At 47.3% G+C, this 16867-nt stretch overlaps 1 long non-coding RNA gene across 1 annotated transcript; it reads right to left on the bottom strand.

Annotated features, from left to right (window-relative positions):
- Positions 1 to 201: 201 nt before the first annotated feature.
- LOC140843970 (uncharacterized) lies at positions 202 to 15365 on the bottom strand. Its single transcript, XR_012121966.1, has 4 exons — positions 14554 to 15365; positions 13965 to 14022; positions 2013 to 4656; positions 202 to 848 (listed from the first exon to the last, which is right to left on the bottom strand). It is a non-coding gene; the product is annotated as an uncharacterized lncRNA (long non-coding RNA).
- Positions 15366 to 16867: the final 1502 nt, after the last annotated feature.

Here is a 16867-nt window from a genome sequence, read left to right as displayed (position 1 = left end):
ACTTCATGAGCCCCAGCCAGGTGCCAGAAGGAATTTTAGGAGAAGTGAACAAGATACATATAATTTCTGCTCACTCTGAACATACAATCTGGTGAAGGTTTTAGAGACATAAACAGGTCATTTTAATCCTTCTTAGTAAGTGTGAACATGGGGTAAGCATAGATGGGTGAGGACAGTGCAGAAAAAAAGCTGTGTATCAGTCAGCTTCTGCTGCTGCATAACAAACCGTCCCAAGAGGTGCACCTACTGAGTGATCGTTACCATTCTCAGCTGAGGCAGCTCTGCCTCAGGCTGCAAGCCTGCAAGGACTACAAGACCTAAGGTGGTTCTGTTCCACGTGTCTTTCATTCCCCAGGGACCAGCAGTTCCCCAGGGCATGTTTCTCAGAAACATGATGGAAAGTCTTGCATCTATCAGAGGGAGTTTAAATTATAAAACATATTAAAGAAGTTCAGTTTGTTTTCTCTTTCAACTACGTGCATTGAAATTAACAAAGCGCGGCTGAGTGGCAACTGGTTCTGACATGCTCGCTCCATAAAAACCTATTTACAAGTCGCTGATCTGCCCTGCTTCACCGGTTGAAAGTACAAAATGAGGTCACAGTCCTTTTCCATATTCCAATTACATTACTCTGGGAGCACAAATTGGTTCAGCCTTTTAGGAGGGCAATTGGATTCCACCTCCCCAAATTCAAAATGCGCTTACCTTTGAACTCAGGAATTCTACTTCCAGGAATCCATTCTCCCAAAACACTTGCCCAAGTACAAGAGCTCTAAGTGTTTGTTGCAGCGCTCTATGGAAAAGCTGCCAAGGACATGGGAGCAACTTTACTACCCATTAACAGGAGACTGGAAGAAAAGGAAAAGGTGGGTATAGATGGTCTTGTTTCAGGAAACCTCCATGGCAGTCATCTGGTGGTATCAGAAACTCACCAAACCACACAAACAACACGATGACATGTATATTTTGACATACACTGGATCTGCTTATACCTATAGATACGTGTATAGCTCTATCAATGTTTATGTCTTTATCCAAATCTGTATCTATGTATATATGTCCATACATAGTTTATAGCTATAGCTATCTATCAATATGTCTGTTTCTAAATCAATCTATGTCTGTATCTGCATCAATATTTATATAATTGTCTGAGAAATGAAATATTATCACCAGGCAAGGTGAAGCAAAACTTTCACTCTTGACTCCAAATGTTGCTGTGTTGCTGGAGTTTTGTCATTTATTTGTATATTATTGCTGTGATTTTCAAAATCCAAATGACCCTAAGTCTCCTCATGCATGCAAGGAGCAGGGGGTGGGGAGGGTCTTTTTTCCTGCCCCAGGGTTTGCCAGCCATAATCACACAGATGCAGGGTCTGGGGAGTGGACCTGAGAGGAATCTGTGCAGACACACAGAGCCCTGAAGCCTGGTCGCCCAAGGCCCAAGACCAGCTCTGTCTCCTGGAGGAAAGCACCCATCAAAGCAGAATCACCTTTCCTGCACACCAGGGGTTGTGCACTGAGGCTTTTACACTATAAGGTATGTGTGCACAGACACACAGGTGTACATGTGCATATCAGAGGTCAAGACAAGCCGGGGCCTGTCTCAGCAGCAGACCCTGAGATGGAGATTCGTGGGCAAGTTGCTCATCTGGGACATGATCCCAGGAAACATAGGTCAGGTCCGGGAATGAGAAAGGAGGCAGAAAAGGCAGTTGATCGAGGATGTGCAAGTGGGACTCCCCCCTCTGGGACCTGATGGGAGACGGCGTACTCCTCCAGGGAGCTTGGGTATTTATCCACGAATGCCCCTCCGTCACTAGCAGAAGGATGTCCCCTGAGGGCTGAGAGTGTGTGTTACCCCCTCTCTTAGTTTTGGGGGGGCCACTGTAACAAGAGACCATAACCCAGGAGGCTTCAACACCTGTTTGCTGTCTCAGTTCTGGAGGCCAGAAGTCTGAGATCAGGGAGTGGGCAGGGCTAGTTCCTTCTGAGGCTGGGGGGGGCAGTACCTGTCCCACACCTCTCTGCCAGCATCTGGTGGTTCGCTGGCGATCCTTGGCGATCCTTGGCGATCCTTGGCGTTCCTTGGCTGATAGATGCGTCGCCCTGATCTCTGCCTCCATCTCCACATGGCATGTTTACTATCTGCAGTCTGTGTCCAAATTTTCCTTTTTTATAAGGACAAAAATCATATCATTGGAGCAATGTTTCCTAATAAGGTCACATTCCCAGGTAGGGGGAGTTAGGACTGCAATCTCTTTGGGGGAGGCCCAAAACAACTCAGAACATCCCCCGTCCCCACAGCATTTCCAGCCACACACAAGCCGGAGGGGAGAGCCCATGTGGAGTCTCAGATGCCACAGGACTGGCAGAGGTAAGACCCTGGGACCTAGGGGCCACTGGGCAAGACACGAAGAGCACCTTCTAAGCCTCTGACTTGTGGGGTACAGCCTCCTCACTGCACTTCCAGGGCAGAGCAAATTGGTTGAAGCAGAAAAGGCCATCAACCCCTCAAGCAAGACTGAAAAATTAAGCATCACACTTTAAAACCCAAAACCAAGTGCTCACGGGGACCACGGCTCTGGGGCTGAGCCGCCAGGTGGTTATCCGTGTGGATGAGCTGCCTAATAACGGGAAGTGCCTCCTAATGGCCCTTCAAATCATTTCATTAAAAGTTGCAGTGATGTCTGTGGCCGAATTCGAGTCGTGCTGGGAAGGCCATTAGGTTAATCAAAGTATGAGGACAGCTCACCATCTACTCTTAATTAACAAATTAAGTCCTGCTGCTGACTCAGCAAAGCAGAAATCCGGCCACTGACCCCAGGCGGTCAGAATGCTCAGAGCACCCTTCCATCGCTGACGGCCCATGAGGACTCGGAGGAAGACCTCCGCGCCTGGGTGGGGTGACTCCTCTCGCTGTAAGCAAACTGGAGGTGCTCCAAGGTAGCTCTGCACCAACCTACCTGCCAGACTCTGATATTTACCTGTCTTCCTCATGCAAGCTCCACAGGGCAACCACCCATCTTAGTCTGCCCAGGCCTGAGGAGTGTCTTGGGGCACTGAACCCACAGTGCTAAAACCAGGACAGTCCTGGGCAAACGGGGCCATTCAGTCACTCCAGCTGCAGGAAGGCAGGTTCTTGGCCTCTTTTATTCATGGTTGTATCCCCAGGGCTACAATGCCTGATGCCCAGCAGACCTTAAATATTAATGGCATGAAAACATGAATGAACAAATGAATGAATGAGAGTATGAATGAATGAATGAATCGAATGGGTTTCTCCCCCTCTCCAATCCCACAGGTGACCAATTCAAACAGCCTGGAGGACATTCTTCCACGCTCTGCTGGATGCCCACACACACACAAATGCATGCACACACAGTAACGAGGCTCTTTTTCCTCAAAAGAAAAAAAAATCACATCACAGGCGTGAACCAGCAATTTGTTTTTTCCATTAACAATAATATATAGGCCATCTCTTAGATCAATGCACATAGACCTACCTAATTCTTTTTAATGTTTCAGGATGTTCCATAACACTGAATGTGCCATAATTTATCCTAGTCTTCACCTACTGGTGAAGTAATGGTTCCAATTATTTCCAGGGTGCACAGTGCACCGATAAATATCTTTGCACACATATCCTAACAGGCTGACCATTTTGTTTGTGTCAAGACAGATTCCTAAAGGTCAAGGGGACTGAATGTTTTTAATTTCAACAGACATTACCGCTGACCTCGGTTAAGACCATGCAGGAAAAGGTCACTCTAGCTCGTCCCAGCCAGACTGTAATGTAAGAAATCCAGTAGCTAAGCCTCTCAGATACCCATTTCCCCAGCTCTCTCCCAGCAAAATGGTGCACACACAGGATTGGTTATTCCCAGGGGAAGCAAAGAAAAATATGCCCCTGCTCTGGAAAACCCCACAGTCCAACAGAAGGGAACAGGGAAGGGGACCTTTCATGTGGTGGACCCTCTTGGGTGGCACATGTTGTTCTAGGTGCTTCCCTACACAGGATGCTCATATGCCCCGTTTGTTTCCTCTTTAAACAATTCTGCGAGAGAGGACACATCATCTCAATTTTCTTAAAGAGGCACTGTAGGTCAAAAAAGTGGCATGCCTTGCCCAGGGACAAACAGCTAGTAAGTGATAAGGCTGGGATTTGAACTTGAGTTCGGCTTCTTTGCTTTGGGAATACTGCCCTCCACCATGGAACTACCTGCGATTGTTTCTCCCATTTTACAGGTGAGGACACAAAGAATCATGGAGCAAATCACATTTATCACCAACCAAGAGAACAAAGGCAGCCATTGTGAGCCTTCAGGCGGTCTTGCCTGTCAGTTTTCTCAGAGGTTTTAAAGGCTAAGAGTGTCATTTCGGGGTCCTCAGTTCCTGGGCCTGGCCCAAGCTGACTATTTTCTTCCCGCCTGGTGTTTGCCATGTGCTTAATCAGCCTGCCTTTAGTTAAAAAAAGCCTTGGATATTTTCACCATTAATCCCCCTATAAACGTATCCGTACTGACCAAAAAGAGTTGATAATGGGAAGAACACACAAAACTCCAGGATTTTCATTTTATTCCATCTCCAGGGAAAGGGTGCCGCTCTCCTGACTGCTGCCAGCTAGCTCTGGGCAGCTCATTCCCATGCCTTCCTCTGCAAAAAAGAGCCAAGATTCAGTGGGCAGAAAAGACACTCGTAGGTCCTATGGGCCATGTCTCTGCATCTCCCATCTCCTGGCCCGGCGCCGCTAGCACCGCCCAGAAACCCAGAGGAAAGCGGTCTCCTAGTGCCCCCTGCCGGCCGAATTGGAAATGGCTGCAAAGGCCTTGCAGCTGAAAGTGGAGGGACTCCCAAGGTCTCTAACCCCCTGGATAGAAGCAATCCCTGCTTCTTTTAAGGTGTAAATTCCTGGAAGGAATGTAACTGCAAAACTCGTGTTTATTCTACTCCGTAGGCTGCCCCCCGGGTCACAATTTAGCATCTATTCCCATGTTCCTGAGGAGTACTCTGTGGCTCAAAGAGGTTAAATGACAAGCCCAGAGGGCACTTAGAGCTAGTAGGTGGTGAGGAGGGACATGACCCTGGCTTCTGACTACAAATCTAGTTAGACCGAGCCTCCTAGCCTTTGATGGGGAGTCAGTTAGTCATGTTGAGTCTCTGTGGTAATAAAAAACCTTGAAACCTAATGCTTCATATACCAGGAAGCAAAGAAGTGATGGGTTTTAACCTCCCCATCCCTGGTGCAGTGGTTTTAAACTGTCCTTTGTACGAAGCTCCCAGGCCTGGAAGAGGTTAGGGAAGAAGGAAGTCCAAGTAGTGAAGCCAACATTTCGATCAACCGGAACCACCCTTCTCTTCTGTCTTACATATTGAGCTGTCAGATAACATTGCATTTGGAAAGGATGGCTGTGTGGCTAAGGAAATAAAGCTTGAAAACGATGCTCCAATGAGCACTAAGTCGTGCTGAGCTGGCCCCAGGTCCAGGACAGAGTGGAGAGTGTATTAGTTCCCTCCAGCTGCCAGAACAAAACATCACAGTCTGGAGGGCTTAACCACAGAAAGTCTCTCACAGTGTGGGGGGCCAAGACCAAGGTGTCAGCAGTTGGGTTTCTTCTGAGGCCTCTCTCCTAGGCTTGTCGACAGCCACCTGTGTGTTTACTTGGCCTTTTCCTTCTGTGTGTGTCTGTGTCCAAATTTCCTCTTCTTATAAGGACACCAGTCAGAGTGGAGTAGGGCCACCCTGACGATCTCATTTTAACTTAATGACCTCTCCAAAGACCTCATCCCAAAACAGTCACATTCTGAAGTACTAGGGGTTAGGACTCCAACATATGATGGGGGACACAATTTAGCCTGCAATTAAGTGTTAGGGCACAGGCTACCCTGTCCTACAGGGTCCACCAAAAGGGACACGGTGATTGCAAGGAGGGGAGAGGGCTCCAGGAGTCCACCCAGAGGGGAGGGCTGGTAGTGCTGGTGTGGGGCCCAGCGTGGCTCTGGCACCCAGACCTCAGCCAACAGGATTTATTACTGCAGTCACCAGGGTGACTGTAGAGAAACAGGCTGTCAGGGAAAGATCCTCAGGATGCTATTTTAGCAGCAATCCCCCTGCCCAACCCCCTCCACACTCCACAAGTGATCGCCCTGGGCCCCCAGCCCAGCTCTGGACTGCGCAGCAAGTATATTTGTCTTGATGAAGAGCTTTCAAGGTCAGCTACCTGAGCAGCACACCCTGGTCACAACCTGGGAGGTAGGGGGTGGCAAGGGTACCTGTGCAACCCCTGCAGGGACTGGGCTTCCAGCTCAGCAAGCTTCAACCTTACCTGCAGAGTGCAATCCCTGGAAGGCCCCAGCAATTCTGGGCAACTGTGCACGGGACTGAGAACCACTGCAAGAGCAGAGCACACAGCACGTCTCCCATGACCCCCGCTCCAGACCCGACCAGAGACCACCCTCTCTCAGAGAACATTCTGGTGGAGGTCCTGCTAGCTATCTCAGCACTGCCCCCACCCCAACCCCACATCACCAGCAGGAGCCTCATGAAACTGTCTCCAGCTCCCCTGCGGGGTTCCCATCCTGGCCCTGGTCTCTCCCTCTTTATCCCCTCTGCACATGAGTGGCCGCCTCGCAGTTCTGGGTCCTGTGCACAGGATTTGGAACACCCACCCCTCTGGTAAGAGACCTTGTAGGGGTCCCTTGCCCTGATAGGCCACCAAGAAGACTTCAGATGGGGATCAGGAAGAGATGGGGGCTCTCGTGGGTTGAAGAGTATCCCCCCAAATCCATGTCCACCTGGAACCACAGAAGGTGACCTGTTTGGAAATAGTGTCTTTCCAGATGCAGGTCACACTGGATTGGCAGGGAGGCCCAAATCCAGTGACTGGTATCTTTGGAAGAGAGAAATGTAGAGAGACACACAGGGAGAGCAGTGTGTGAAGATGGGGCAGAGATGGAGGGAGGCAGCTACCCGCCAAGAAATGCCCAGGAAGGCCGGCACCAACCAGGCTCCCTAGGGGCCCAGAACGACCCAAGCTTACTGTCACCTTGATTTCAGACCTCCAGCTCCCGTAACTGTAAAAGAATAAATCCCATTGTCTTCAGACCCCCAGTGTGTGTTCTGTTACAGCAGCCCCAGGAAAAGGAAACACACCGCCCAAGCGAGGGGCGCAACAAGAAACCCCAAACCTCTAACAATGCCAGCCTCAAAGACGTCCGGCAACCACGGGGTGGGAAACAGGCCTGGAGAGACTGGCCTGCATGGTGAGACACCATGTGAGTGAGACACCAGGGACCCCCACATACACACAGGGACACACAATTCAGGGGAGTCCACGTGCCCCAATAGGGGTGTCCCAGAAGGACTTGGAAGCTGGGAGGTTTGCACTGGAGGTCCAGACACTAGCTCTCTTACCCTCAATGTCACCATCTCTGAAATGGGTTGTGAGCATCTGCCCTGCAGGACTGTGTCCGGATTTCACCTGGCAGGGCTCTGGGACAGAGCTAAGACCTGAATCTTCTGCTCCCACGCCGCTGCCCCAGCCCATCTGTAAATGCCTGGCGGCTGTTTGTTACTGTCTGTAGCATGTGGACACTTTGTCAGTGGAATTTACTCTGAGAATTTTAATAAAAAGGGGATCTTCTGTGAACTCTGATATTCCCAAAGCAGAAGGCTCAGAGCAACATGGATTACTCTTTTTTCCCCAGCGAATTACATAGAAAAACAACATTAAGTTCAATTATTGAGAATTCCATATTCCTGTCCTCTCAGAGAAGGGTTTCAAACGTGACACAATCACTTATGCTCGCATGAGGGTCATTCCCAAGACTAGACATGCAGAGATTCCTAAACAGGTGGTGCAGGTCCTGTGTACAGAGCCACATTGATGAGGATGGAGGCAGTGATGGTGCAGGGAATGCCCACTGTGCCCAGTGAGTGTGCTGGGCACTTCCTGCCCAGAAATGCTCAACCTCCATCCACAGCCCAGCGGGATATGGGAGTAATCCCCCCAGGGCAGCCAACACGGTGCTACCTCATCTAGAGGAAACCTAAAAACCAGCCACAGGCTGGACTGCTTTTCATTATCATCATGCAAATGATGCGATATTCTTCCCCTAAAATATCTTTCCTTGGTCCAAGCTTTCAGCTGCTGCTAGCCTGGAGTTTTAATAATTTATACATATACTTCAAATCAGTACATTTTTATTACCATCCTTGAATAAGCATCGTATCCTACATGGTGGTTAATTCTGAGAATGCCCAGCTACCGGGCGAGACTCAGCTCCGCAATCTGTGCTGAGAGTGACCTCCTAGACGCTGGGACTCCTTGGCGCCCTCTCCGGGTGAGTTTACTGCCTGGTTTTCTTCTAGACACTTTATGGTTTCAGGTCTACCCATTTTGAGTTTATTTTTGTGTGCGGTGTAAGATAGAGGTCCGGTTTCACTCTTCTGTCTGTAGCCTCCAGTTTCCCCGACATCATTCATTGAAGAGATGGCCTTGTCCCCATTGCATCTCCTTGCCTCCTTTGTCACAGACTGACTGACCGTCCAAGTGGGGGTTTATTCCTGGGCTCTCTGTTCGGTCCCCCTGTGTCTGCGTTTGTGCCACTACAGTATTGTTATGGCCACTGTCGCTTTGGAGTAGAGTTTGAAACCAGGGAGCACAATACCTCCATTTTGCTCCTCTTTCTCTAGCTTGCTTTGGTTATTCTGGGTCTTTTGTGATTCTTTACCATTTTAGGATTATTTGTTCTAGTTCTGTAAAAAATACCATTCATCAAGTTGTACTTTCAATGGGTGAATGATGTGATATGTGAATTATCTGAATAAAGCTGTTCTTTTTTAAAGAGTGTTAAAAAAAAGGACCTGGACTACATCAAGCTAAAAAGCTTCTGCATAGCAAAGGACACCATCAGCAGAACAAAAAGGCATCCTACAGTGTGGGAGAATATATTTGTCAATGACATGTCCCATAAGGGGTTAACATCCAAAATATATAAAGGACCCACACACCTCAACACCCAAAAAGAAAATAAACCTACTAAAAAATGGGCAGAGGATATGAACAGACACTTCTCCAAAGAAGAAATTCAGATGGCCAACAGGCACATGAAAAGATGCTCCACATCACTAATTATTAGGGAAATGCAAATTAAAACCACAATGACATATCACCTCATACCAGATAGGATGGCCAACATAGAAAAGATTAGTAACAACAAATGCTGGTGAGGATGTGGAGAAAGGGGAACCCTCCTACACTGCCAGTGGGAATGTAACTAGTTCAACCATTGTGGAAAGCAGTATGGAGGTTCCCCAAAAAACTAAAAATATAAATATCATTTGATCTGGAAATTCCACTCCTAGGAATTTACCCAAAGAAAACAATTTCTCAGATTCAAAAAGACATGCACCCCTATGTTTATTGCAGCACTATTTACAATAGCCAAGAAACAGAAGCAACCTAAGTCTCTTTCAGTAGATGAATGGATAAAGAATAGGTGGTACCTAATCACAATAGAATACTCTTCAGCCATAAGAAAGAAAGAAATCCTACCATTTGCAACAACATAGATGGAGCTAGAGGGTATTATGCTCAGTGAAATAGGTCAGGCAGAGAAAGACAAATACCAAATGATTTCCCTCATTTGTGGAGTATAACAGTGAAGCAAAACTGAAGGAACAAAACAGGAGCAGACTCACAGACTCCCAGGAGGAACTAGTGGTTACGAAAGGGGAGGGGTGGGGAGGGAGGGAGAAGGGGATTGTGGGGTATCATGATTGGTGCACATGGTACATGTGGGGTCACAGGGAAGACAGTATAGCTCAGAGAAGACAAATAGGGACCCTGTGGCATTTTAATGCACTGATGGACAGTGACTGTAATGGGGTATGGGGGGGACTTGATAATAAGGGTGAATGTAATAACCACATTGTCTTTCTTCTAAAACCTTCATAAGAGTGATACCTTAATTTAAAAAAAGGACCCCTATCTAGGTATCATATAAGATAGCTATGCTACAGGATGGCGTGATCTCTGCTTTATAGACAAGGACAGAGAGATTCAGGGAGGTGAAGAGACTTGCCCAAGGTCACACAGCTAGTAAGTGGCAGAATCTGGGTGCACAAACAAGAGACCCCTTTCAGCTCTGTGACTCTGCAGCATCTAGCACCTGCTGCGGCCCCTCCAGCTGGCGTTCAGGGGAAGGAGAGGACTGACACCTAAAAGCTCCACAGGTGAGGGCCAGCAGGACTAGCCACTTCAGAGCTCACCTGGGACAGGAGTCAGGGCCAAATAAAGGAGAGGGTTGATGTCGCTGTGGAAATGCCATCTGCAGTGAGTGTGTGCGTGTTCAGGACATGGGGCTGGGTTCCCAGGACACACAGCTTGCCTGATAGCTTAGAATTTAGATGTGATAGACCCCAGCCACATCAGCCCCTTGGTTAGGGCACAGGCCAGGGCCCACACCATGGGGAAATCAGGAGACCCTTGAATTAGGTTATTCATCAATTCAGATCCCAGCCCCTTCAGGTGCAGGGAGGTCCACACTTGAACTGCCCAAAGTCCTTGGTCTGTCTCCCCATTTTCACTCTTTGGCCAGCTCATGACTCTCTGGGAAGGCAGAGTACAACCAGAAGAAACGGGGTGATGGGGTGCAGCCTTGCTTCCCAACCCCAGGGACGGTTCGGTCCTGATTACTGGCTCTTCTCAGGCAGAGACAGACGGTTAATGGGAGAGAGACACACACAAGAGAGATGCAGGCAGGGACAGAGCAGTGCTTCTCAAGGCAACTGTGTCCCCCAGGGGACAGTCGGCAGTGTCCAGTTGTCACAGTGGGTGGGGTGTCACACACACCCACTACAGGCATGAGTCCGGGGAGGTCAAGGATGCCACTAAACATTCCATAGAGCACAGGACGGCCCCACAACAGAGAAGTCTCCAGGCCCAAGTGCGAAGCCTGCTGGAGTCAGCACAGCTAAGGAGCCAGACTGCAGAGACGGCAAGCGCCCAGGGAGGCACAGAAAACCAGCGCCATTCGGGGGGAATGAAACCAGAAAGGAGCTCGGGGTGGGGAGGCGCGAGGGAGGAAAGAGCTCGCTTCAGGGGCCCCATTCGATGCAAGTTCCAAATTCAACCTGGCGTTCTAAAGATGTGAATAATAATAAAAATGCCTGTACTTCAAAAGAATGTGTTCTCTCCATCCATCCCCAAGGCGGTCAGAGTTCTGCAGAAGCAGGGCAGGAGGAGGCAAAAAAACCCCATTCAGCCCCCAGTGGGGACAGGAGAGACACAGGTGGGCAGTGAGCTTCAATCACCCCTCGGGGGAAAAAACTTAAGTCATTGCTAATAAATAATGCAGATGTTGAAAGGGTATATTTGTTCTACTTCCAAAGGCTTTCGGAGCACATGCTCCTGGTCACAAACTAAGCAAACCCAGATATAGCCCCGAGGATTCCCCAGAAAGCCCCTGTAGGTCCCCAGTAGGCTGGACTGTCCCTGGCACCCAGCATAGTTCATGCAACAAACCAATGCCCACAAAATAAGTGTGGAATATTTGCAATGGCTAAACTTGACCTCTTCGTGAGGCCAGGGTCCTTCCAGCAGCTGCTGTCCCTTTCTGCCTTCACCTCCTCCTCTCTCCACTCCACTGCTCTGTGCCACCAAAACTGGCTTCTCTGCAGCTGCTCAGACCACCAGGCACACTGCTGCCCCAGGATCTTTGCACTTGCTCTGCCCTCCTGGCTCACTCCCCGCCTCCCCTTCAGGTCTTTGTTCAAAGGTTCCCTTCATAAAACTGCCACTTCTCTTTCCCTTTCTCAGCTCTGCTTCCTCCTAGAGTGTTTACATCCTTCCCACTTGCTAAGCAATGCCCTCATTTGTTTAATGTTTCTCTCTAGACAGGCTCCCCTAGTAAAGTGATCCAATAAACACTGGCTGAGTGAATGAATGGCCTTTAAACCTCACAGTGACTCTGTGATGAGTACTGTCACTCACCCATTTGAAGATGGGGCCACTAAGACTTAGAGATTCGAAGGGAGTCAGCCACCCAAGACTGCATACCCAAGACGTGGAGAAGACAGGATTCCAAGTTGGCATGCCAGGCTGCAAGCCCAAGCCTCCAGGCCCTGGCTGGGAAGGGACTGCACAAGGGTCACCACAGACCCTAGAAGGGATGGCCCTGAGATGAACAACAACCTCTAACCCTTAGTGGACACTCACTGAGTGGCAGGCACAGCGCTGGGCACCCTGTGCACATTCCCTCTCCTGATCCTCATGAGGTGGGTTCCACTCATGGAGCCATTTTGCATGTGAGGAAACTGAGGCACAGACAGGTCATGTGGCTTGCTCAAGGTCACCTAGTCAGGGAGTTCTAGAATGGGATTCCAGCTCAGGCAAGTGACCCCAAGGTCCTTCTCTACCATATGGCTATGGAAGCAAAGCCACTCTCTAGAGCCCCATTCTATCTCTGGGTCCGGGGGGCCTGGGGCAGGTTCCTTGTCCTCAGCATGCTCACCTGGGAAGGGAGCTGTCTGGACTCATCCAAAGACCCTTCAGAGATTCTGGCCAGATTTACGTACAGTTGGCAGCTCCCCTTTCCACAGATAACTACAGAACTCAGGTTTCTAGAGAGACTGGGGATGGAACATGCAAAGTCAGAGAGAGCTGGGCTCTAGCCCTGGCCAGCCTTGAACATGAGGGAGGAAGTGGCTGTAATGGGCTGAACTGGGGGTCCCTCCAAGAGATGTGGAAGTCATAACTCTCAGGACCTTGGAATGTGACGTTTGGAGCCATCTGATAAGAGAAGTGATCGAGTTAACATGATTACGTGGGCCCTGATCTGATATGACTGGTGCCCTTATACAAGGGGAAATGGGGCACAACACGCACACAGGGACGACACTAAAGGCAGTTACAAGCCAAGGATCGCGGGAACTACAGAAGGGAGGAGACAGGCCTGGACAGGTTCACCCTCAGAGCCTCAGAAGGACCAGCCCTGCCGGCACCTGGGCTCAGGCCTTCTAGACTCCAGAGCTGCGAGACAAATCTCTTGTTATTTCAGCCAAGGAGCATGTGGTTCTCTGTGGCACCAGCCCTAGCAAGCAAACACAGCGGATACCCAGGGATCTTCGGGGCTTTGTGGAAAGTTGAAAGAGAGAATTTTGCCCACCAAGAGCATTCATGGCACACATTGGCATCAGGTCAACACCAACAGGCAGCCCAGTTCTAAATCTTGGAGACAAGGTCCTGTTTCTATCTGAATTTGAATTCTACCCTCGCATCCTTACTGGATGTTTTCTGGGCTTTGTTCTCAGAGATTCTCCTGGATCTTTATTGCTTGATCCACTTGTTTCCTGCTAACTCCTTGTGGATTCCCATCAAGACATGGGGCAAGGCGCCTGATCACATGTGCCTTGCGGATTATAACACTGGGTTTCACTTTTGCCCAAATACCGTGCATGCTTTAATAACAACCCATAAATGTCAGGTATACAGATAGATGCCTAATCATGCAGATTAAAAGGATTCAGTGCCTGTCTTTCAAGGAAGGGCAGCTGAAACCTTGATATAGGATAGCCTTAAAAAAAATAATAATCAGAATAAATGAAAACTAAATCAAGAATAGGGAAATCTTGCCATTTGTGACAATACAGGTATTGGGCTAAGATCTACAGGGTATTATGCTGAGTGAAATAAGGCAGAGAAAGACAGATACCATATGCTCTCACCTGTATGTGGAATCTAAAAAGCAAACAAAACGGAAACAGACTCACAGACCCAGGAAAGCAACTGGTGGTTACTGGGGGAGGGAGGGCTTAGGAGGGTAGGCAAAGTAGATGAAGGGGATTAAGAAGTATAAACTTCCAGGTATAAAATAAGTCATGGGGATGTAATGCACAGCATGGGAATATAAACACTGTATATACGTAACTTTGTATGGTGACAGATGGTAACTAGACTTACCTTGAACATCATCTCAGAATGTATAAAGATATCAAATCACCAAGGTGCACACCTGAAACTAATAGGATATTGTGTGTCAATTATACTTCAATTAAAAATGAATAAGATGAAAGATTAATAGGAATTCCACTTCACCCGAATTAATTTTAAGAAAAGCATGGTTATCTCAGTAAAGGAAGTTAAAGTTTCTCCTGGACCACAGAACTCAAATCATATTTATAAATGTAAAATTATGCTGCTATTTGGTTTAAATGGGCCTGTTGGCTAGCTTGGGAAGTGTTATCATTTTACTACTGTCTAGAGAAAATATATTCCAATTTACATATCAAACAACTCAATGGGCTTTTAAAACACAACTCATTTTTAAGTTGGAGCTACAGCAATTTCTCTACAAGTCTGCATAAAATATTTTCTCTTTACTGTACAATTGAGTTAACATATAAAATATTGCTCTATGCCATAATAAAAGTTAGTACTGTTTTTAAAAAATTACACCAATGTAGAATAGTAATGGGCATTATCTTCCTTCCCAAGTATTATACCTAATAATCTTCCATTGTGATTTTTCTTAACATTAAAGAGTAACAACCTTAATCTTTCTCATCGCTTTTCTTTCATCCACTGACAGTAAGTCTTTCAGCAATTTTGTCTTCAATTTTACTGTCTTTGTACTTTTCCCTCGAAATTCCTTGGGAATCAAGGAATCAAGAATCTTGCTTTCTGAAGACTGGCAGTATTTTGCAGAACCCGAGAACTTGACTGCTAAACCGCATCTCAGAAACTATCGGGACAAAAAACATTAATTGGACACAGTAGAGATCATGAGCCACTTGTTAACTAGACAGGCCATCGGTTACAAAGTAGGAAGTTGAATTGGGGCTGTTGACTCGTGAAAAACCTTTGAACATGTTTTTCAAAACAGAGAAAGCCAAGGAGAAGGATGCAACTAAATTGTTTTGAAAGGCTGGGTTTCGAAAATGAAACAATTGAGCTAGGTGTTTGTAAACACAGCTATTTAAAAGAATGTGTGACTTATCTTCCAATTAAAATACCACGCAAATTTGTACAGCTGAGCTTTGTCAACTAAAACTAATAAACAGGAGAACAGAAGAGCTCAGTTGAAATCATTTCTGGTTGAATTAGTCGTTTATGAAAATACTGTTTTCTTTTTTGTAATTGTTTGAAACAACAACAACAAAAAAAAAACAGTTAACACAATCTTTGAGAATGTTTCTTTCCAGAATAACTCTGTAGAGTTCTCAGTTATTATAATTAAATGCTAGGGAAGCTACTAATAAGCAGCTAACATATACTACGAGTTTATAATGTGGCAGCTATTGTAATACACATGGTATCTCATTTAATCTTCCCAAGAAATCTATGAGGTCAGGCATCTATTAGGACTAAACAGAGACCCAAAAGAGTCAGTGGCCTAAATAAGAAATGTGTTTATTTTCTGTGACATAAAAATCTGATATGAAGTCATCCAAGGGCTGTTATCCAAAATATACTAAGAACTCTTAAAATTCAACAATAAGGAAATAACCTGGTTAAACAATGGGCCCAGGACCTTCACTGACACCTCACCGAAGAAGATAAACAGATGGTCAACAAGCATATGAAAAGATGCTGCACATCATGTGTCACCAGGAAATGCAAATCAAAGCAGTGAGCTACCACCAAACAGCTGTTAGAATGACCCAAATCTGGAACACGGGGACCAGCAAACGCTGGTAAGGATACGAAGCAACAGCAGGTCTCATTCATTGTTGGTGGAAATGCAAAATGCGCAGCCACTTTGGAAGGCACTCTGGCGGTTTCTTACTAAATACTCCCACGATACAGTCCAGCAATCTCCCTCCTTGGTATTTACCCAAAGGAGGTGGTCACTTACATTCCCACAAAAACCTGCACTGGGAAGTTTGTAGAAGCTTTATTCATAAACTGTGGCATATCCAAACAACAGAATAGTATTCAGCACTGAAAAGAAATGAGCTATCAAGCCATGGAAAGACAAGGAGGAACCCTAGTGCCTATCACTAAGTGAAAGAAGCCAGTCTGAAAAGGCTACCTGCTGTAGGATTCCAACTCAGTGACATCCTGGAAAAGGCAAAGTATGGAGACAGTAAAAAGATGAGCAATTGCCAGAGTTTGAAGGGTGGGTGAGATGAATAGGTGGAGCACAGTGAAAATAACTCTGTATGATACTGTCTTGCCAATGGGTTTCAGCACCAGGCAAGCTCACTCAATTCAGTGAGACCGAAAAATGACAATGGAACATTCTTGGGGTGAAAGGGTTTATACCCAAGTTTATTCCCACAGTGACAGGTCAAGCACTAGAATCCCATCTGCCTCAGGGCAAGTCTGCAGGCAGCAAGTGGGTCTCTGACTCCGGGCCTCTCTGCCCCCACAGCCGTCTCAGTCTCTGTCCTCAGCACTGCAACCACCCCAGCCTCTGCTCTCCTGCAGCCATGCAGCCCAGAGCCCTGGGCGGAGCTCTCTATGTGGTCAAAAATAATGTATTGCCCACACGTGCGTAGTGAGCAAGCCGACCAGGGTCAGGTGAGAATCCTGGCCACAGAAACCTTTATTTTCTCTACAGATACTATAATGGTGAACACACATAATTATATGTTTGTCCAAACCCACAGAATGTACACCCGGGGGTTACCCTAAGTGTAAACCATGGACTTTGGGTGATCAAGATGTGACAGTGTGGGTTCACCCATTATAGCAAATTACAACACTCTAGTGGGAATGGGGAAGGCTGTTCAGGAGTTATGGCCTGGGGGGGTGGGAAGGAAGGGGTAGATGCGAAATCTCTACCTTCCTCTCAATCTTGCTGTGATCCTAAAACTACTTTTTCAAAGAGTCTTAAAACAAGGGGCCTCCTAAAATCTATT

The sequence above is a fragment of the Manis javanica genome, chromosome 10, assembly GCF_040802235.1.
Source record: "Manis javanica isolate MJ-LG chromosome 10, MJ_LKY, whole genome shotgun sequence".
Lineage (NCBI taxonomy): Eukaryota > Metazoa > Chordata > Mammalia > Pholidota > Manidae > Manis > Manis javanica.
The sequence above is the reverse complement of the archived record's forward strand: the minus strand, read 5'-3'. Positions and strand labels throughout refer to the sequence as shown.